The sequence below is a fragment of the Bos grunniens genome, chromosome 3, assembly GCF_055505025.1.
Source record: "Bos grunniens cultivar Pamir isolate PY7600 chromosome 3, Bosgru_T2T1.0, whole genome shotgun sequence".
Classification (NCBI taxonomy): domain Eukaryota; kingdom Metazoa; phylum Chordata; class Mammalia; order Artiodactyla; family Bovidae; genus Bos; species Bos grunniens.
Window position 1 is genome coordinate 36,230,730 of NC_141167.1, and position 10,682 is coordinate 36,241,411.

The following is a 10,682-nucleotide window of genomic DNA, read 5'->3' on the forward strand; positions in this document are numbered from 1 at the left end:
TGCCATAAGAGTGGTGTCATCTGCATCTCTGAGGTTATTGATATTTCTCCCGGCAATCTTGATTCCAGCTTGTGTTTCTTCCAGTCCATGTTTCTCATGATGTACTCTGCGTATAAGTTAAATAAGCAGGGTATAGGAGTATATAAATATACAAAAAAGTTTCTGGCCTTAAGCAGTAGTAAGTGAGGACATAGACAGAGTCCAATGTGGTGGTCATTTCTATGAGATTGGATGGGAATATGCAGAAGCTCAGTTGGTAAAGAATCTACCTGTAATGCAGGAGACCCTGGGTTCAATTCCTAGGTCAGGAAGATCTGCTGGAGAAGGGATAGGCTACCCAATCCAGTATTATTGGGCTTCCCTTGTGGCTCAGCTGGTAAAAAATCCACCCACACTGCAGGAGACCTGGGTTCAATCCCTGAGTTTTGAAGATCCCCTGGAGAAGGGAAAGGTTACCCACTCCAGTATTCTGGCCTAGAGAATTCCATGGACTGTATCGTCCATGGGGTCACAAAGAGTAGGACACGACTGAGTGACTTTCACTTTCACTTGCAGAAAGAAAAGCCTAGATTAGCCCAGAATGTGGGAAAGAATTTCAAAGGAATTATTGCTTGAACCAGATCTTAAGGTTCAACTGGTAAGTATGCACTGCAAGCAAACCCTGGAGAGCTCAGCATATGAAAATTCATGGAGGCATGAGAGGCCTTCCACAAACTATAAAGAAGCTCAGAAATTGCTAGATTATGAAGTGAAGGATGAGACATGGCCAGAAAAGACTCAGGATAAATGATTAGGGCATAGATTGAGCAGGAGGAAGGGGCTCTTGTGCCATGGAAAGAAGTTTTTTTAATGCCCCTAAGAATATAATTACAAATGGGAAGTCCTTAGACCCCTGAAGTTTCATAAACCATTCCATTGAATGATATAGAATACTGTTGGTGGATATTTTCCTTAAGGAGTATATCTGGAACTTACATCATCTTTTTGGGTGGTGGGTAGAACCTGGGGCATGAGGTAAAAACAACAGAGAACCTTGAAGTATTCCTGTTTTCAGAGATGCACTCTTGCCTTTGGCAGTTTACATTGTAGCCCCCACATCAGCAAAACTGTCGTCACTAGGACTTAACACTGGGATAGAGGAAGAACATGCATGAGGATGGGGAACATGGGGATGTGAAATGGAAGGAGGCTGTGATTTATATTTTTCCTTAGGAATAGCAGCATGCTGATTGCCAAAACAATGAGCTCATCCTGAATGTTAATGTAGTGAGTGCCAGGTGAATAAATTTTCTATTATTAGACTTCACCATGCAGTAAGTGCTCTTGTTCCCTCCTTTCTTAGGTACACCTGCTGTCTCAATGTATATCAACTTTGGGGACACTGGTCCCCATTAACACAGAAGGAATAGAAAATATATGAGATAGATGCTTGCACAGGAAGTGATTAGCTGGAAAAAGGAGCTTTGAGCACTTTTTTAAAAACTCCATTTATGCTAGCAGAGTGGTGGTAACATCTATCTTCCCTTTCCAGATTATTTTAAGTTTTACGGCAGGGAATACTAGGATGTAATTCTTCTCTCGCCTTTGGCACCTTAAAGTATCCATATAGAAAGTTCTTAAAAATGGTATACCTCACTAACCTGAGTTAAACTATATCAATTTAGCAAATCACTTAGCAAGGAAGTGAGAACCTTGCTAAAGGTTCTCAGGGATTGTGGGAGTGCTTGTGCACTCTCTGTCAGCTTAAAATGTATTGGGAGACAGATTTTTAATGCCTAATAAAGCTACAAATAAGAGTAAACTATGCCCCATAGACAAAGACAAGGTAATGTGGTGTTTTAGCCAGTAGAGTCAGATTAGCCTGGACTAGAATTCTAGCTCTGCAATTTAACAGTCCCATCATCTTGTGTGTGCTCAGTGGCTCAGTCATGTCTGACTCTTTGTGACCCCATGGTCTGTAACCTACCAGGCCCCTCTGTCCATGGAATTTTCCAGGCAAGACTACTGGAGTGGGTTGCCATTTCCTATTCTATCCTTAAAATCAGGAAAGTTACATAATCCCCTGGGTCTCATTTTTTTCATCTACGAAATGGAAATAGTAACACTGCCTCTAGGTTTTGTGTTTTGTTGGTGGTTGTTTGTTTTGTGGATTAGAGGCACACTGTGTGTGAAGAGAGGTGGCAGAGTATAAGGACACTGGGCTCCCCTCCCCTCATGAACACAGTAAAATTACAACTACATGTACAGTAACTCTCACTGAAATCAACCTGGGGGCGAAAAGAACAGCTCTTCTATAGCAAGGCTATAAAGAAAGTTCACACAGAGTCGCTGGGTTGGGAAGATCCCCTGGAGGAAGGCATGCCAACCCATTCCGGTATTCTTGCCTGGAGAATCCGCATTGACAGTGGAGCCTAGCAGGCTATAGTCCATGGGGTCACAAAAAGTCGGACATGACTGAGTCACTAAGCACAGAAAATACAAAAAGAACCAGTCACAGCTAAAAATATGATAATTGAAATGAAAAAATACACTAGAGAAATTAACAGCAAGTTAGGTGAGACAAATCCCATGGACGGAGGAGCCTGGTAGGCTGCAGTCCATCGGGTCGCTAAGAGTCGGAAACAACTGAGTGACTTCACTTTCACTTTTCACTTTCATGCATGGGAGAAGGAAATGGCAACCCACTCCAGTGTTCTTGTCTGGAGAATCCCAGGGACGCGGGAGCCTGGTGGGCTGCTGTCTATGGGGTCGCACAGAGTCAGACATGACTGAAGCGACTTAGCAGCATAAGCAGCAGCAGGTGAGACAAAACAAAATGTAAGTGATCTGGAAGAAAGGATAATGGAAATCACCAAATCAGAATAGCAGAAAGAAAAACAAATTTTACAAAATAATAGTCTAAGGGACCTCTGAAACAGCACCAAGCATGCTAACATTCACATTAGAGAGGTCTCAGAATGAGAAGAGAGAGAGAAAATGGTACAAAATATATTGATGAAATTATGGCTTAAAACTTCCCAAATCTGAAGAAGGAAACAGATATCCAGGTGCAATAAGCAAACAGAGTCCCACAGAAGATGAACCCAAAGAGATACACACTGAGACATATCATAATAAAAATGACAAAAGGTAAAGAATTTTAAAATCCACAAGAGAAAAACAGTCACATGAAGGGAAGCTCCATTAGGCTATCATCTGAACTATTATACTCTACCCAGCAAAGTTTGGTTCAGTTCAGTCACTCAGTTGTGTCCAACTCTTCATGACCCCATGGACTGCAGCACGCCAGGCTTTCCTATCCATCACCAGCTCCTGGAACTTGCTCAAACTCATGTCCATCGAGTCACTGATGCTACCCAACCAACTCATCCTTAGTCCTCCCCTTCTCTTCCTGCCCTCAATCTTTCCCAGAATTAGGGTCTTTTCAGTTTTTAAAATCAGGTGGCCAAAGTAACCCAGAAAAGTTAACATTCACATTGAAAGAGAGAGAGAGACATCTCAGACAAACACTAACTTTATCAGTACTAAACTGACCTAACAAGAAATGTTAAGGGTCTTCTTTAAATGAAAAGATTATAATAAGAAATTATACGAAGGGGAAAATCCCACTGGCAAAGACAAATAAATAGTAAAGGCTGTGAGGGGGGTCAAAATCTAAATAAGTTAGTACGTAGGTTAAAAGACAAAAATTATAAAATCAATTACAACTATAATAAACAGATACATGAAGATGTAAAATATAATATCAAAAAAGTAAAACAGGATGGGAGGGAATAAAAGGTATAGAATTTTTAGAACGTATTTGAACTTAAATAACTATCAGTTTCATTCAGTAGATATAGTTATAGGTCAGCAAATATGAACTCCGTAGTAACCACAAATTGAAAAACCTGCAATAGATCTATAAAAACTATAGAGAAAGGAACACAAACATAATAGTAAAGAATATCATCAAACCAAATGAAATAAACTAAAAAAGAAAACAAAGAATGACAAAAAAATAAATAAAACAATTAACAAAATGACAAGTACTGGCCTGCTGCTGCTGCTGCTGCTGCTAAGTCACTTCAGTCGTGTCTGACCCTGTGCGACCCCATAGACGGCAGGCCACCAGGCTTCCCCATCCCTGGGAGTCTCCAGGCAAGAACACTGGCCTACTGATACTCACTTTAAATGTCAATGGACTAAATGCTCTAGTCAAAAGACATAGGGTAGTTGATTAGATTTTTTAAAAAGACCCATCTATATGTTCCCTACAATAGAAACTCAGTTCACAGCTGAAGACACACAGAGACAGAAAATGGGGAGATAAATAAAAGATATTTTATGCAGATGGAAAGGAAAAGAAGCTAGTGACCCATACTTACATCAGAAAAAAAGTAGACATTGAAACAATGTACATAATTAAATGCAATTAAAGAAAAAGAAGGACATTATATACTGATAAAGCATTGAATACAAGAAGAGGATATAACACTCATTATATTTTTGACCTAATATAGGAGCACCTGAACAACATTCAGAAAACTCAGATCATGGCATCTGGTCCCATCACTTCATGGCAAATAGATGGGGAAACAATGGAAACAGTGTTAGACTTTATTTTGGGGGGCTCCAAAATCACTGCAGATGGTGACTGCACCCGTGAAATTAAAAGACGCTTACTCCTTAGAAGGAAGTTATGACCAACCTAGGTAGCATATTGAAAAGCAGAGACATTACTTTGCCAAAAAAAAGTCCGTCTAGTCAAGGCTATGGTTTTTCCAGTGGTCATGTATGGATGCAGAGTTGGACTGTGAAGAAAGCTGAGTGCCAATGAATCGATGCTTTTGAACTATGGTGTTAGAGAAGACTCTTGAGAGTCCCTTGGACTGCAAGGAGATCCAACAGGTCCATTCTAAAGGAGATCAGTCCTAGGTGTTCATTGGAAGGACTGATGCTAAAGCTGAAACTCCAATACTTTAGCCACCTCATGCCAAGAGTTGACTATTGGAAAAGACTCTGATGCTGGGAGGGATTAGGGGCAGGAGGAGAAGGGGACGACAGAGGATGAGATGGCTGGATGGCATCACTGACTCGATGGACATGAGTTTAAATGAACTCTGGGAGTTAGTGATGGACAGGGAGGCTTGGCGAGCTGTGATTCATGGGGTCGCAAAGAGTTGAACATGACTGAGTGACTGAACTAAACTGTACTGAACATATAGACCATGTGTTAACAGACATAAAAGGAAAAATTGACAATAATATTAATAATAATAGGTGATTTTAACACCACACTTACATCATGGACAGATCATCCAGACAGAAAATTAATAAGGAAACAGTGTTCTTAAATGACGTATTTGACTAGTAGGAGTTCATGAATATCTATAGAACATTCCAATAAAAAGGAGCAAAATACACATTTTTTTCAGGGCCACACGGAATGTTTTCTAGGATATATCACATGCAAGGCCACAAAACAAATCTCAACAAATTTTAAAAGATACAAATTATATGAAGCAGTTTTTCCAACTACAAAATAAACACTAGAAATCAATTACAGGAAGAAAAACAGTAAAGGTACCAATCAGTGGAGAAGAAAAACATCCTACCTAAAAACCCAGTTGGTCACTAAAGAAATCAAAGAGGAAATCATAAACTACCTTGAGACCAGTGAATATAAAAACATGTTCCCAAAATCTGTGTGATGCAGCAAAAGCAGTTATAAAAAAAGAGATTAATAGCAATACAGACATACTTCACAAAACAAGAAAAATCTAAATTAACAACATAACCTATCATCTAAAGGAATTAGAAAGAAACAAAGAAACCAAACCCTAAGTCAGCAAAAGGAGGAAATAACAAAAATCAGAGAGAAAATAAATAAAACAGGCAGAAAGCAATAGAAAAGATCAGTAAAATCAAGAGTTGGTTATTTAAAAAGATAAATTTGCTAAACCAAGAGCCAGGTTGATTAAGGGAAAAAACAAATACTCAAAGTAAGAAATGAAAGAGGAGAAATTACAACCAGTATTACAGAGAATACTCTGTAATGTTCATAAGAGAATACGTTCAGAAAATATGTTCAAATGTTCATAAGAGAATGCTATGAATAGTTATTTGTGCTTTCCTTGTGGCTCGGCTGGTAAAGAATCCACCTGCAATGCCAGAGACCTGGATTCTATCCCTGGGTTGGGAAGATCCCCTGGAGAAGGGAAAGGCTACCCACTCCAGTATTCTGGCCTGGAGAATTCCATGGATGGTAAAGTTCATGGGGTCACAAAGAGTTGGACACAACTGAGCAACTTTCACTTTCATTTTCAACAAATTGAATACTCTAGAAGAAATTTATCAATTCCTATAAATGTACTATCTTGCAAAAACTTAATCAGGGATAAATAGATAATATGAACAGACTTCTTACTAGTACTGAAATTGAATCAGTAATCAAAAAATTTCAAAATCCAGGACCATAGAGCTTCACAGTAGAATTCTACCAAACATATAAAGATGAGTTCAAACTATTCAGAAAATGTGAAGAAGAGCAAACACCACCAAATTCCTTCTATGAGGCCACCATTACTCTGATGATACCAAAACCAGATAGACACTACAAAAAAAGAAAATTATAGATCAACATTCCTGATGAATATAGATGCAAAAATTCTCAATAAAATGTTAGCAAAATGAATGAAACAATATATAAAAAGGATCATACACTACAACCAACTGGGATTTGTCCCAGGGATGCCAGGATGGTTCAATATCAGCAAATCAATCAGTGTGGTTCACCACATTAACAAAAAGAAAGAAAAAAAATCACACGATGCAGAAAAGGTATTCCCTGGTGGCTCAGATGGTAAAGAGTCTGCCTGTAATGCAGGAGACCCAGATTCAATCCCTGGGTCAGGAAGATCCCCTGGAGAAGGAAATGGCAACCCACTCCAGTACTCTTGCCTAGAAAATCCCATGGATGGAGGAGCCTGGCCGATTACAGTCCATGGGTCACAAAGAGTCAGACACAACTGAGTGACTTCACTTTCAGTTTTCACTTTCTTTCATCACCCATTCATGATAAAACTCTCAACAATGCTGATATAGACAGAAAATATCTAAAATAATAAAGCCCATTTATGACAAACCCATAGCTGATATCATACTTTATAATGAAAAACTAAAAAGCTTTTCCTCTGAAATCAAGAGCAAGGAACAAATTGAGAATACCCAGTCTCACTATTTATATTTAAAATAGTATTGGAAGCTCTACCCACACCAATCAGACAAGAAAAAGAAATTAAATGCATCAAATTAGAAGATAATAAGTAAACTCTCACTATTTGCAGAAGACATGATACTATGTATATAAAATATTAAAGTTTTCATCAGAAAACTATTAGAACTAATAAATGAATTTACTGAAGTTGCAGGATATAAAAGTAACATACAAGAATCTGTTGCTTTTCTATACACTAATAATGAAATATCAGAATGAGAAATTGAGGAAATAATCCCATTTACAATTATAAAAAGAATAAAATACCTAAGAAAAAACAACCAAGAAGGTGAAAGACTTATAGTGTGAAAACCATAAGATGTTGATGAAGGAGATTGAAGACGCAAATGAGTGGAAAGATATCCTGTGTTCATGGACTGGAAGAATATTGTTAAAATATTTATAGTACCCCAAGTAATCTACCGATTGAATGGAATCCTTTAAAAGATATCCATGACATTTTTTACAGAACTAGAACAAATAATCCTAAAGTTTATATGGAACCACAAAAGACCCCAAATAGCCACATCAATATTGAGGGGGGAAAAAAAAAGCTGGAGATTTCACACTTTCTTATTTCAGACTATACTACAAAGCTACAGTAGTCAAAACAGTACTGTACTGGCACACACACACACACAAAACAGACACATAGATCAATGGAACAAAATAAATAAACCCATAAATAAATAAATCCCATAAATAAACCAGTGCACATATAGTCATTTAGTCTATGACAAAGGAAGTAAAACTATACAATTGATAACACATGTATACCTGTGGTGGATTCATTTTGATATTTGGCAAAACTAATACAATTATGTAAAGTTTAAAAAAAAAAAAAGACTATTCAAGAAGTGGTGCTGTGAAAACTGGACAACTGCGTGTAAAAGACTGAAATTATAACATTTTCTCACACTATATATAAATATCAACTCAAAATTTATTCAAGGCCTAAATATAAGACCAGAAACCATAAAAACCCTAGAAGAAAACATAGGCAGTCTACTCTTTCACATAAATTATAGCAACATGTGTTTGCATCTGTCTTTTCACACAAGGGAAATAGAAAAATAAACAAATGAAGGCTTGCTTGGTGGCTCAGTAGTAAACAATCCTCCTACGAATGCAGGAGACACAGGTTCGATCCCTGATATGGGAAGACCCCCATGCCATGGAGCAACTAAGCCTCTGCATCACAACTACTGAGCCTGTGCTCTAGAGCCCAGGAGCCACAACGACTGAACCCACATGCCAACTACTGAAGTCCACATGCCTAAAACCTGTGCTCTGCAACAAGAGAAGTCACAGCAATGAGAACTCTGCACACCACGACTAGAGAGTAGCCCCACTCACTGCAACTAGAGAAAATGCCCACATAGCAACAGAAACCCAGCACAGCCATGGATAAATAAAATTTAAAAAATAAACAAATGGGACCTAATAAACTTAGAAGCTTTGCACAGTGAAGGAAGCATCAACAAAATAAAAAGACAATCTGTTGAATGGAAAAAAGATATTTGTAAATGATATGTCTGGTGAGGGGTTAATATCCAAGATGTATAAATATTTCATAAGCTCAACATCAAAAAAAAAAAAAGCAATTTAAAAAAAGGGCAAAAGACTTAAATAGACATTTTTCCAAAGTTTTTCTGACAGGTAAATGAAAAGATGTTCATTATCACTAATTGTCAGGGAAATGCAAATCAAAACCACAATGAGTATCATCAGACACCTGTCAGAATGCTTATCATCAAAAATAAAACAAATAAGAAATATTTGTGAGGGTGTAGGGAATAGTTCTACATCAGTTCACTGATGGTGAGATTAAAAGTTGGTACAGCCACTATGGAAATTAGTACAGAGATTCCTTAAGTTAGAAATTGAATTATCACATGATCCAGCAATTTCATTGCTAAGTATACATCTGAAGAAAATGAAAGCACTAATTGAAAAAGATACATGCACCTCAATGTTCAAAGCAGCATTGTTTACAACAGACAAGATATGGAAGCATCTTAGTGTCCATCAACAGATGAATGAATAAAGAAGATATAGTATATAGGAGCGGCGGCTGCATGGTACAGGAGTGGCCTGGAGGAGATAACCCTGTCCAAGATCAGGAGTGGCAGCTGTGAGGAGATACCCCACATCTGAGGGAAGAGGCAGCAGCTGCGCTTTGCTGAAACAGCCATGAAGAGATACCCCAAGTCCAAGTAAACCCAAGGAAGATGGTAGGTGCTGAGAGAGGGCATCAGAGGGCAGACACACTGAAAGCACAATGACAGAAAACTAGCCAATCTGATCACATGGACCACAGCCTTGTCTAACTCAATGAAACTAACCATGCCGTGTGGGGCCACCCAAGACAGACAGGTCACGGTGGAGAGGTCTGACAGAATGTGGTACACTGGAGAAAAAAACGGCAAACCACTTCAGTATTCTTGCCTTGATTCCCATGAACAGTATGAAAAAGTAAAAAGACAGGACACTGAAAGATGAACTCCTCAGGTCGGTAGGTACCCAATATGCCACTGGAGATTAGTGGAGAAATAACTCCAGAAAGATTGAAGAGAAGGAGCCAAAGCAAAAACGACACCCCATTGTGGATGTGACTGGTGATAGAAGCAAGGTCCGATGCTGTAAAGAGCAATATTGCATAGGAACCTGGAATGTTAGGTCCATGAATCAAGGCAAATTGGAAGTGGTCAAACAGGAGATGGCAAGAGTAAACGTCAACGTTCTAGGAATCGGTGAACTAAAATGGACCAGAATGGGTGAATTTAACTCAGATGACCATTACATCTACTACCGTGTGCAGGAATCCCTTAGAAAACATGGAGTAGCCATGATAGTCAACAAAAGAGTCCGAAATGCAGTACTTGGGTGCAATCTCAAAAACAACAGAATGATCTCTGTTCATCTCCAAGACAAAGCATTCAATATCACAGTAAACCAAGTCTATGCCCCAACCAGTAACACTGAAGAAGCTGAAGTTGAACGGTTCTATGAAGACCTACAAGACCTTTTAGAACTAACACCCAAAAAAAGATGTCCTTTTCATTATAAGGGACTGGAATGCAAAAGTAGGAAGTCAAGAAACACCTGGAGTTACAGGCAAATTTGGCCTTGGAGTACAGAATGAAGCAGGGCAAAGGCTAATAGAGTTCTGCCAAGAGAACATACTAGTCATAGCAAACACCCTCTTCCAACAACACAAGAGAAGTCTCTACACATGGACATTACCAGATGGTCAACACCGAAATCAGATAGATTATATTCTTTGCAGCCAAAGATGGAGAAGCTCTATCTTTGCAAAACAGTCAGCAAAAACAGGACTGGGAGCTGACTGTGGCTCAGATCATGAATTCCTTACTGCCAAATTCAGACTTAAATTGAATAAAGTAGGAAAAACACTAGACCA